Source organism: Oryctolagus cuniculus, chromosome 5 (genome assembly GCF_964237555.1).
Source record: "Oryctolagus cuniculus chromosome 5, mOryCun1.1, whole genome shotgun sequence".
Classification (NCBI taxonomy): domain Eukaryota; kingdom Metazoa; phylum Chordata; class Mammalia; order Lagomorpha; family Leporidae; genus Oryctolagus; species Oryctolagus cuniculus.
The window spans coordinates 82559667-82571750 of NC_091436.1; the positions used below are offsets into that span (position 1 = coordinate 82559667).

The 12084-nt window shown below is 47.5% G+C and overlaps 1 protein-coding gene and 1 long non-coding RNA gene across 2 annotated transcripts in view; one reads left to right on the plus strand and one right to left on the minus strand.

The window, feature by feature from the left end:
- BACH2 (BTB domain and CNC homolog 2) overlaps positions 1-12084 on the plus strand; it is a 396258-nt gene that overhangs the window by 345577 nt on the left and 38597 nt on the right. The window lies entirely within an intron of this gene.
- Positions 1587-7968, minus strand: LOC138849634 (uncharacterized). Its single transcript, XR_011388617.1, has 2 exons — positions 7573-7968; positions 1587-3714 (listed from the first exon to the last, which is right to left on the minus strand). It is a non-coding gene; the product is annotated as an uncharacterized lncRNA (long non-coding RNA).

Below are 12084 nucleotides of genomic sequence, written 5' to 3' on the forward strand. Positions count from 1 at the left end.
ATGCTCGCCCATGCTGCTTCGAGGTCTCACATACAAAGAGCACCCAAGCTCATTCCCTCCGTGGTGGCGCCGTAATGGGATAGCCGGCTGCATCCTCGTCCAGCGGCCTCAGAACAGTGGGTGATCCTGCTTGCTGCAGGAGAAGTGAGACTCAGGCATGACAAGATGAATTAAGGACGGTGTTCAAGTGTTAACTCTTAATATCCTCACTCCCGTGGCTCTAAATTAGATTCCGTGTTGTTAAAACTGGGAGATGGAGGGAGGCTTCATATGGATGCGTGTCTGTCACTGGAACAGCGTGTGATCAATTGAATTGACCCTGCTTTTTCTCCCGAAACACATAGACTGTGCTATGGAAAAAACAGACCAAATGAAGGAAAACGTTTCACCTATCAGATATTTCATGGGGCCCTCTGAAAGCTGCCCCCAAGGTCTAAATCGAGAACAAAAGCACTTCGGGTTGCTAAGTGGGGCTTTGGTTTCTCTGAAATCTTTTGCATTTCCAAGATGTCTTAAGAGAGTTCTCTCCATTTGAGCAGAGCTTCTTCCATAAATGATGCAGAGCCTGAAGGAGGCTCTTGGAGCCAGTTATTTAGCAAATGGTTTCTAACCAAAGAGTAGAGGGAGAAGTGCATCCCAGGCAGGAGCCAAGCAGTGAAAGAGGAGGAGGAAGAAACTGAGCTGTATGGAGTGGTGACTGTGCCAACTGAATATGAAAACAATCTGAGCAAAATCACGAAGATTTTAACATCAGAAGAACAAAAGAAGAAGGTTGAGGGAAGTAACAGAGTTGTGGCTTTTTTTTTTTTTTTTTTAACAATGGAAACACTGTTTTTGCAGAATTGTTTCAATAGAAGAAGGGGGAAAGGACAAAGAGGGAAAATGAAGAAGTTGCTCAAGTCTGTCTAAGAAGGCAGCAAGAAAATGAAGGGGTTTCAGCCCAGTAAGTGCCAAAGGAAACCACCCGAATTTAATACCATACCAAGACAGTGGCTAGTAAATAGAAACATAATATTCATTCTTGTTCCGGTATTCCATTAGCAATTTCTGCTCCCTAAACTCTTTTGAAGAGAAGAGAAGAAATCTGCATCCGAAGCTTCGCCAGGCTCTCAGTGTAAGCTCTGCCTCTCCCAGAAACACCATCACAAAGCCCAGAATCGATGGGATTTTTTTTCCAATGGATAACACAAGCCAATTGTGAGTGTGATTTAAAATTCACTGTATACATTCACCCTGGCTTGCTACAGCTGTGAGTGTGCTCTGTTCCCTATTGCTGACTCTTCCGTAAAACATACACGCACTCCACTTCCACACTTCAGCCTTCAAGTGGAGCAGAGCTATTTGAAGGCTTACTCTCAACATGGACTTGTTGGACCTTGTAGAACTTGCTCCGAGAGCTGCCGTGAGCACAGATGTGTATGTGTCTACCTTTTGAAAATGATTTTTAATCCAGGAAAATTATAGCATTTGTGTTTATGGGCACATAATGAGGCCCTGAGCTTTCTTAAAGGTCTGTCCTCAACAAGCTGGAACCCATATGCCTCTAGTTCGGGTTGCACCCTCTTCCACTAAAAAGACACATATGCTTAATTAAGTGCAGATTTATTAGTAAGGCCAGCAGGTGATAATAGAACAATTATTTTTACATATCAACTTTGACTCACTGGCTGTAATTGGCAGTGAGGAGAAACATTAAAAGATCTTGCTAACACAGCATGATGCATGGGAAGTGAGGACAACGAGGGAGTTTTTTTTTCCCTCCCATGATATATTGGGAATCATAAAACCTTAGTCTTAAAAATCACTGACCCAGCACTCAGAAGAAGGGCGATGTTTTGTCTTTTGTGTGTCCTTTGTGTCTAATACAGTGATGACGAGGAGGAGGAGGAGGGAAAAAACCAACCCTGCCTTTTCCCCAGTGCTGTGCATGGAGATGCTTAATGTTTCGTTATACGATCACTTACCCTCTGTTCTTCTTTATTAAAAAAAATTTTAAGTGTACCCTAATACCCTGTAGAAACTTTCCCCTTTCTCATTGCCAAACCAGAGTGATTTCTTGGGTGAGTTTGCTGTTTTTAAAAAATCCTGCATCAGGTAGGAGACTGGCATTGGTGTGGTCCCTTCAAGAAAGCTCTAAGCTACGGCATTATAAGCCCTGTTCTCGATCGTTTGAAACCTAAACTGCCTTGGTGATACCTGTCAACCTTTGCGTAATGCCTGTTGAAAGATATCCCGAAGGGCTCCCATCTGGAACCTTCTTTCCGCCAGTGGGGTATCCAGGTGGCGGCTTTGGTTAGTTAGAAGCAACATGGAACTGTCTTCAGTCAGCCTGGGCACTCACGCCCACCAGCTCTTCCTCCTTGTCTGTCTGCATTTCCCTTCCACCACCAACCACGTGTTCCAGCCACAGCAGGGCTTGCCCAGACTTCTGTGACTGGCTCGCCCCTGTTCCATCCATTCCCCAAAGGTAGCCAGAGTGACCTCTCTGATGCTTCCCTGCTCCTCTGACTCTGCTGACGCCCCAGCCAACCTTCTGGGTGTGCCATCACCACCTGTCCCCCTTCTCAGCTCTCCAGGATCACCTGTGCCCCCCATGTCACCCTGGCCACTGCCCCACCACACTGTGTGCCGCCCATTCTCATGCATCTCTGCACGTTTCTTTCTTGCCCGTGGATCACCCATTCCCTCCGAAGCCCTGGCTCATTCTCCCTCGGGCCTCAGCCTGTCACCTCCTGAGTCAGGTGCCCTTTTGCCAGCAGCAGCTCAGTCCCCTTGTTCCGGCTCTCACCAACTTGTGCTCTCGTGACCTGCTGACTTGTCTCTGGCTCATCAGCCCGGAACCTCTCAGACCAGTCTCCCTTCCTTTGTACTCATTGTTTTATCTCCCTAACACCTAACACTGCATGGAACCTGGAATGCAGTCAGTGCACATGTGTTAAAGGACTAATGTGATGTGTGCCCTGCATAGCAAGATGGTCCCCAGCAGTATCTCATGTTGTGGGGAGGATGCCTGGTCTTGTCGCCTTGTCCTTGGTAACACGGACTCCTGAGCCCTTACACCTGTCCCAGCTAAGTGCCACAGTGAGTGTGAGACCTACTGGTCCCCACTGGACGCGTGTACTCCCATCCAGTGGTGCAGGTGAACTGGGACAGCCAGGGCAGGGTGGCTGCCCGTGATTCATCACAGACAGAGTTGCCAATTCCTAAAGTGATACTGTCATCAAGGACAAACCAGTAACACATATAATGGCCTTTTAGGTCTGCATTCAGTAGAATCAGCTAAAAATGTGTGTAAAAATTCTATGTGATGAACAAGCAAAAAGTGTTGTATTCCGCCCTCCCCCCAGCAATCCACCATTCAGATTCTGCGTGTATTTTTTGAGGCACTCTCCTTCACTTTGCTGCATTCTCTGCCCTTCCCTGCGACCCAGATATATGCATATCTTGTGTTCTTGTGCTCCCTCTCCTGGTCTCTTCTGGTTTTCAGCAAGCCCAGCAAGCCCACGTTGCTAGACTCACGCATCCCCAGGTTCGGGCTTGGGCATTTGAACAAAGCAGCCCAGCGGCTCAGCGGTGCTTGTTGTAAGATCCGCGGGGAACCAACAATCCATTCCCTCCTCCGTTGTTGGCAGTCCAGCTCGCCTAAGTGAGAAGGGCTGTCGTGCCACGGGAGAGACACGTGCCTGGTGTCCTCTTTGAGAAATGAAGTGCTCTCTAGAAAAACAAATCATAGCAAAAAGCTCTTGATGATTACACATTTTAGAATTTGCCTCCCTAGAGATTCCTGGATGTGCTGATTGGGTCATAGTGCGGCTTATCTAATTATCTGGTCAGGGGCAGTCATAAAGCTCTCTTCCATGTGCCAGATGAAGTGTTCTGATGTCTGGCCCGTGACCGCAGTGAGGGACAAGCTGTGTTCTCTTCCCGCCCAGAATCAGGCTGTGGAGTGGACTTCAGAGTATGGCCTGGCGGTGCTGGCCTTCAGGGACTGAGACTGTAGTGCAAGGCCCTACAGCATGGGGCTGCCAGGACAGCGCTGTCCTTACTCTGTAACAGGGAGTCTGGGACTTCACAGGGACTCCTTGCTCTCAGCATCCTCTGAACTTTGACCCTGCTCACCTTCTGTCTGCCTTGCATTGCTTCTGAGACATTTGCCCATGTTACTGACTTCTCTCCTTTCTCTTCTCCCATTTCCTGTGATATACCTTCCCTGCTAACTAGGAGAGTGCTGCCTTGCCTACTTTACAGTACAAGATTTTGATTTTGCTTTGTTCAGGCTGATCTAGAATAGCCCACCCGGATCTGAAGTTCTCTGACGCTGACTTAACAGGAAGAACCAGTTTTGCTCACTCACTGGACTCTCCCAGCCTTGATTTTGAAACCAGCCTAGGGCTGGCTCACCGCCCTGCAATGCTGGCATCCCATATGGGCACTGGTTCAAGTCCTGGCTGTTTCTCTTCCAATCCAGCTCTCTGCTATGGCCTGGGAAAGCAGTCCTTGGACCCCTGCACCCACGTGGGAGACCTGAAGGAAGCGTCTGGCTCCTGGCCTCAGATCAGCACTGTCGCTCCCCGTCTTTGTGGAGGAACGACACAGGACCCTGCGCTGTTCTTTTGTCTGCTCGGCCCTCCCCGGGTTTGCTGCTGGTTCTTCCCGGGTTGGCTACCGTCCCTTCCACCTCCGTGGAAGGGCGGTTCCCCCTGCCACTTTTCCCCACTTCCGCGGAGGGAGCGGCACACCGCCGGCCGGCTCTCTCGGGGGCTGCACAGGTGTTCCTTCAGATAGATGTTCCCCTTAGATGTTCCTGGTGCATGCCGTCTCTCTCCTCTTTTATAGTCCTCCTCCGCCAATCCCAACTCGGCTGCCCACACGCCGAGTATGCTGCTCTCCTCCAATCAGGAGCAGGATCAGCTCCTGGAGGTCATCACTCAAGTTGGCAAGAGGCAGCTGCATAGAAGCTGTTTTCTCCTCTCCCAGTGCCATATTGTGGGAGAGCAGATGCATAGAATAAGTCTTAATTCCAGTAACTTAGTCCAGTCCGGGTTGCTCCCCACAAGCACAGCTCCTGCTGTTGCAGCCAATTGGGGAGTGAACCAGCGGATGGAAGACCTCTCTCTCTCTCTACCTCTCCTCTCTGTATAACTCTGATTTTCAAATAATTAAATAAATCTTTAAAAAAAAAAAAAAGAAAAGAAACCAGCCTGCAGGCTCTTGCCCTCCATCCTGCAGCTCTCATGGGTTGGTAGGTCCGTCCTCTGTTTCGCCCTGTGCCTCCCTGTTCAGAGTCAGCCTGCCTCTTCGCAATGTACAGCTTCCAGCATACCATTCCTTGCAGAGAGGCCCATTGGAAGCTTCCTTTGGGTGGAGGGGGGCGGCAGTGGTTTCTCTCAGCTAAAGAAGGGTATTCATCCCAGGTGCTCATGGAAGGCCCTTTCCTAGAAAGCCACAAGGCTGTTTGTGACATTGGCCACGGTCAGGATCACAGTATTAGGAGGACAAAGGTTGACTCGTGTTGGTTTTGTACTCTCCTGTCCTGGGCCTGCTCCCATCTAAGCCTAGTGCTGTTGGACAGCCCAAACCTGCCCTCTGGTCTCATCTTGGATTGCACCAAGAATCTCCACACGGTTTAGGTTGGTATTTAATTATTCTCCTCCTGTTTTACACACCATTTGTCTGTTCTAAGTTCCTGCAGAGTAAAACTGTATTTTTTGCTTCTTTCAAGTTCACCTCAGCAGCCGACACAGTAAATGCTCAAGTGTTAATTTTGCATTGGCTGTGTAATGTATCATCATGTCTGTGCAAGATCCTCCATGTGTACAACCTCATGGCCTTAGCACATCTATGCAATCTCATGATTTCTTGTCATCCAGCCTTTCTTGGATACTGTACTATCCAATTGACATGAAAATGTGACCTTTTCTGAATTCTTTCTACATGTATAATGTCATTACTGCCTAAAAACCTCTTCCTCATAATGCAGATATTTAGCAAATTTTAATTAGAATTAATTCAAAAGACATATGAGAAGTATAGGACTCAGTCCTTCACTTTGGAGATTTTATAATCAAGACAGGCACAGTGGAACATTGAAATAGCAATGGAAGGGGCCGGTGCTGTGGCGTAGTGGGTAAAGCCACCGCCTGCAATGCCGGCATCCCATATGGGCGCCGGTTTGAGTCCCAGCTACTCCACTTCTGATCCAGCTCTCTGCTGTGGCCTGGGAAAGCAGTAGAAGATGGTCCAAGTGCTTTGGCCCCTGCATCCGCTTGGGAGACCCGGGAGAGGCTCCTGGCTCTGGCTTCAGATTGGCGCAGCTCCAGCCATTGTGGCCAGTTGGGGAGTAAACCAGTGGATGGAAGACCCTCTCTCTCTGCCTCTCCTTCTCTCTCTCTGTGACTCTGACATTCAAATAAATAAATAATCTTTAAAAAAAAATAAAAAAAAAAAACAAAGAGAAAGAAAAGAAATAGTGGTGGAAAGCAGCAGTCATGTGATCAGATGCCGAGACTGCTAGTCTGTGAGCAGTGATTCTTGTCCACATCCAAGAAGGGAGGGCCCAACTGCTTAATTGCCAGCTGCTTTGCAAGAGTTTCCCCTGACCCTTTCATTTTCCTATTCTTTGATGTATTTTTTCTAATTTATTTTAATGGCATAGAGATAGAGTGAGGTCTTCTATCTGCTGCTTCACTCCCCACATGCCCACAACAGCTAGAACTAGGCCAGGCAGAAGCCAGGAGCCCAGAACTCCCTCTGGGTCTTCCACATGGGTGACAGAGACCCAAATACTTGAGCCATCATGTGCTGCCTCCCAGGGTGCACATGAGCAGCAGGCTGGAATCTGAAACAGAGCCAGGTGCAAACCTAGGCGCTCTGGTATGGAATACAGGCATCCCAGGTGGCGTCTTAACCGCCATGCCAAACACCCATGCCTTCCCCTGGCCCTTTCATTCCCTGTTGGTGGACACCCCTTCCCTGGCCTTCACAGCCTTCATAGCTGCTGGTGGAAGTGGTGAACCAAAGTCGGGAATGCATCCAGGTAGTAGGCACAGCTAGAGTGAACACTAGAACTCAGAGGAAGGGCCAGAGTCTGACTGTTGGCTCCGAGACGCTCCAGCCTCCCTCTGCTGGACTCTGCAGAGACCATGGAGGCACCTGAGAGAGGAAGGGGCTGCGAACAGACAGGAGGAGTTCACGCGCAGAGCAGTGGGGAATCAAAGTAGGATTAGTGTTTTTGCCTTGAGTCTCTGTATTTTTACCACCGTGGCGACTCTCCTAGAGATGCTTAAGCCCTGGCCTCCCATGCTTGTTAGAGAGGATGATGCCCTCCAGACACCTGCCGGCCTGCAGAGGTCCTCAAAGCGACAGCACCCTGGAGGGCCGCTGTCCGTCCAGCCCCCGTGGAGGAGCCCTCTTGGTGCTCCCACCCGCGGAACAGAGACATCCTGCTGTAACAGTTCAGGAGAACTGGAGCACCTGTTTTTCACTGTGGTTTCCTAGGTGTCTGATTTTCAGCTTCAGTGACTGCAGTTCCATCAGAAACTGAAACACCCCCGGGTGGTTTAGGCTCCTTACCTCAACATCCTTACAGGCATGCTCAGAAATACTTGGATTCACGTAGAATGAAAGCACCTGGCGTTCTTGAGAGTTGGAGTTTGTCGCAACCAAAAGTTCATTTGCAGGATATTTGGAGATCTTTATTTAGAGCAGAAAAGGTGTTTTCCCAATTGGGAGCTATGAATAAAGAGGTCTTTCTAACAGCTCCAAGCCACGTTCAAATCAGATGGACCAGAACAGCCCCCAAAGTACATTCTGGATGCACCTGTGACTTACTGCGTTTTCTCGCCTTCCCCCCAAATTAGTGTGAAAAGTGTGTTTTGACCCCACAGAAACTGGACGCAGCCAACAGTCATTGTTGGAAACTTCTGTCTCCCCTGCCTCCGCAGCCCTGCTGCTCCTAGAGATGACAACATTGTCAAAAATAGGACCCGGCCTGCATGCCCCAGCCACGTGAAATCCTAGATGCGCTGCTCCTCCCGGCACAGGCTGCCTGCTGGCTCCTGTGAAGTCACTTGCATGCCCGAGCGTTAGTGTCCCCGGGAAGATTCTGGGAAGGTCGCAAGGCAGGAGCCCAACCAAAGCAGCCGTAGCTTTGCTGTTGGACGGCACCAGGTCCCCTCATGGACAGACAGGAAGACAAATAGAAAAGATTAGAACTCACTGAAGGGGAGGAAGTGGCTGAGGGCGGACCTGACTCAGACGCCCCAATCCAGGGCTGTGGACGTTGCGTCTTCACGCTTCCTGCAACGCTGAGAGCTACAGCGCTGTTGGCTCCATCTGCGAGTCCTGTAGCTCCAGGGCAGCCATTGTCCAACTCGCATATGGGGGCTTTGTGCTAATGGCCACTGTTTAAATCCTCACAGAGCACAGATGGTGCGTGCATCGCATCAGCATTAACTGCTCCCCATTGGCAGAGCCCATTGTGGAAACAGGAGAAGGGAGGGCAGATCAGAAGGGTACAGTCCTTTGGCAAAGAGTCTGCTTTCCATGTATGATTTTTACCCCGACTTATGTGGAGTCTTGGGTAGCCCAAGCCCAAGCACATCCTGGCTTCTGTCGAATGCTGGTTAGGATAGGAGGCGGAGGAGGGAAACTGAAGACGCTGTGAAGACTGTTACTGCTATTGGAGAAGCCACAGCAGTAGGGCGAACTCCATGCCTTTGTTCCTTCTGAAAGTCACAGTATTACCCACTGCTACTGCAAAGGAAAAGACCCAGAATGTTCAATGCTTGTCTCCCAAATGCCTTTCACATGTATTGCCTGCACAGCTTCAGCATGTCCCTGCTTACTCTTGGCTTGCAAACAAAAGGGGAAATGGCAGTCTATGAGTTGCTCAAACTGTCCAGGTCAGACTACCCGCCCTCCTGGAGAACAGTGGTCCTCTCTGGATGGCACAAGGTCCTGCTGGCTCCTGGAGCATTAATGCATTGTCTACCTGCTTGGATCCAGAGGTCAAGGGATAAAATGACATTCTCCTTAGGAGACATGTGTGATCCATCACTTCTTCAGTTTTTTTTTGCAGACTGAAAATACGACTTCAGATCTCAAAGGAAAAAAAAACTTCCCAATCAGTCTTGGCTTCCGTCTTCAAATATGTGATGGGTTGTTAAGTGAAAGAGGGACTCACGTTGTCTGCTTGCCCAAGAGGGCGTTGCTAAGACTGGCTCAATTCAGTTCATCTGATAGTGTGCAAGGCATTTTAAACTGAAAGTAGTAGGGGATGGAGGAAGGTGAAGATCCTGCCAAACCCATGACTCCTATAATGGGAGAAGCTGGCAGGTTTGGCATTGAAAGTACAAAATAGTTGATGAATGATGGTGAAAACCAAAGAAAAGAGGAAGACAGAAACAATATGTATGGTCTTCATTATCTGTCCATGAGTGAAGCTGGAGTAATAAAAATTTCAATTGGAGATTATTGCCAGAATGATAAATATAATTTTTGTGAAAGATTTATTTATTTATTTGAAAGGCAGAGAGAGAGAGAGAGATAGAGAGAGAGAGAGATCTTCCACCCACTGGTTCACTACCCAGATGGTCACAACAGCCATGGCTTGGCCGGGCCAGTCAGGAGCTGGGAGCTTCATCCAGGTCTCCCACATGGGTGCAGGGGCCCAAGGACTTGGGCCATCCTCTGCTACTTTCCCAGGTGCATTAGCAGGAAGCTGGGTTGGAAGTTGAGCAGCTGGGACTTGACCAGTGCCCATATGGGATACCAGCATCGCAGGTGGTGGTTTAACCCATTGCACCACAGCAGCAGCTCCCAATAAAGACAATTTTTTAGTTAACTCAGGTAGCCTAATGAGCAACAGGATATCACATTGCAATACAGCCATAGGAATGAATCCCATATTCAAATAAAAAAAGTAACTTCTGGAAAGAGAATTTGAGCAGAATTGTATATCCAGAAGCTCTGTAAATAAATAGAGAAGTATAGAGAGTAGTGGAGATGACTAGGAGACGATCAGGGCTGGTGGTGTGGCATAGCAGTTAAGCCGCCACCTGTGACACCGGCATCCCATATGAGTAATAGTTTGAGACCAGCTGCTCCACTTCCAATCCAGCTCCCTGCTGCTGCACCTGGGAAGGCAGCACAAGATGGCCCAGGTACTTGGGGCTCTGCCACCCACATGGGAGACCCAGATAGCCAGGCTCTTGGCTTCAACCTAGTCCAATCCTGGATGTTGTAGCATTTAGGGAGTGAACCAGTGGATGGAAGATCTGTCTGTCTCTCCTTCGGTCTCTGTAACTCTGCTTTTGAAGTAAATAAGTAAATCTTTAAAAAGAAAAAAATTGGGGAAAAAGCAAATTGATACTGTTGAAGGAGCTCATTGTGGGTGGGTCACAGAGTCAGCGGGACTGTAGCTTCCATGTTCTTCCCATTTCTACATTGAGGACAAAGGAGAGGCATGATTCAGAACTTGAACTGCCTGGATAGCTACTAGAATTCTTTTCAACGAACAGCAGAATGCCTGAGTGGTTATCAGCATGCCATACTGGCAGGTTCATCTTTCAGAGGATGTAGAATGCAAGAGTAATGCAGCTATTTGTGTCTTAGTCTGACTAATTTAAATGGATGGACAAGAGGATGCAGGAGAGGATCCTTAGAAGACAGAAAATCTTGCTAAACGACATGCTAGTCAAAGAGAAGATTTTTACAGACTGAAGTATTTCAAGACTTTTTTACTGTGATGGAAAGAAAAAAAAATCACACTCCAAAAAATGTATCATCTTTACCATGTCCAAGCATAGAGTTCAGTGATGTGAAGTACTCACATCGTAGTACAGCACCTCTCTACCCTTTAAACAACTCCTTCCCTCCCCCGGCCCCTGATAAACACCATCCTACATTCTGTTTCTGAGTTTAACAATGTTAGATAAGTCAGAAAAGTGGAATCCTATAGTATTTGTCTTTTGTGACTGCTTTGTTTCACTTAGCATAATGTCCATCAGCTTCATCCATGTTGTAGCATATGAACAGGATTTTCTTTTCTTTTAAGGTCAAATCATATTTCATCGTATGTATCTACCATGTTTTGTTCACCTGTCATCCATCAGTGGATAGTTGGGTTGGTTCTACTTCTTGGCTATTATAAATAGTGCTGCTATGAGAATGAGTGTGCAGATATCTCTGCCAGACCCTGTTTTTTATTCTCTTGGATATAGGCATGGAATTGCTGGATCCTGTGGTACTTACATGAGTACTTTTTAAAAATTCATACTAATTTATTTTAATTTTATTTGAAAGGCAGAGAGAGAAAGAGATTTTTCCATCCTCTGGTTCACTCTCCAAATGCCCACAACAGCCAGAACTGAGACAGGATGAAGCCAGGAGCACGGAAGTCATCAACTATTCTATTTGGGTGGCAGGGACCCAAGTACTTGAGCTGTCCCCAGTGCCCCCCCGGGGTGCACATTAGCAAGAAGCTGGAATGAGAAGCAGAGCCAGGTCTTGAACATAGGCACTGCAGCATGGACGTGGGTGTCCTAAGCAGTGTCTTAACGACTGCCCATTATTTTAAATCAAGTTACTGATTTTTGTTTTTGTGTTGGAGTTCTTTTATAGGCTAGATATTAGCCCCTTATCAGAAATGTAATTTGCAAATATTTTTTCCTGTTCCTTAAGTTACCTTCTCATTTTGTGGGTCGTCCTTTGACACAGTCCCATTTGTCTGTTTTTGCTTTTGTTTCCTGTGCCTTTGATGGCATATCCAAGAAATCATTACCAAGTCTAGCATCATAAAGATTCTCTCATATTTTTCTCTTGATTTGTACTTAAGGATTTGAGACATTTTGAAAGTGTAGGGTTTTTTTTTTTTCTTTTTATAGAAGACAAAGGTAGAAATTATGCATATATGGGAAAAGACGATTCAGGAAGGCTAGAAATGCTGAAAGCTTAACATGACAACTTTTTTCAAAAAGGATGGTGACTGTGCCAGGAGTTCAGTGTCTACTTCATATTTTTACTTTAAAAGGTAGAAAACCATGGACAACTAAAGAAGGTATATGGAGTCACAAAAACATTGTC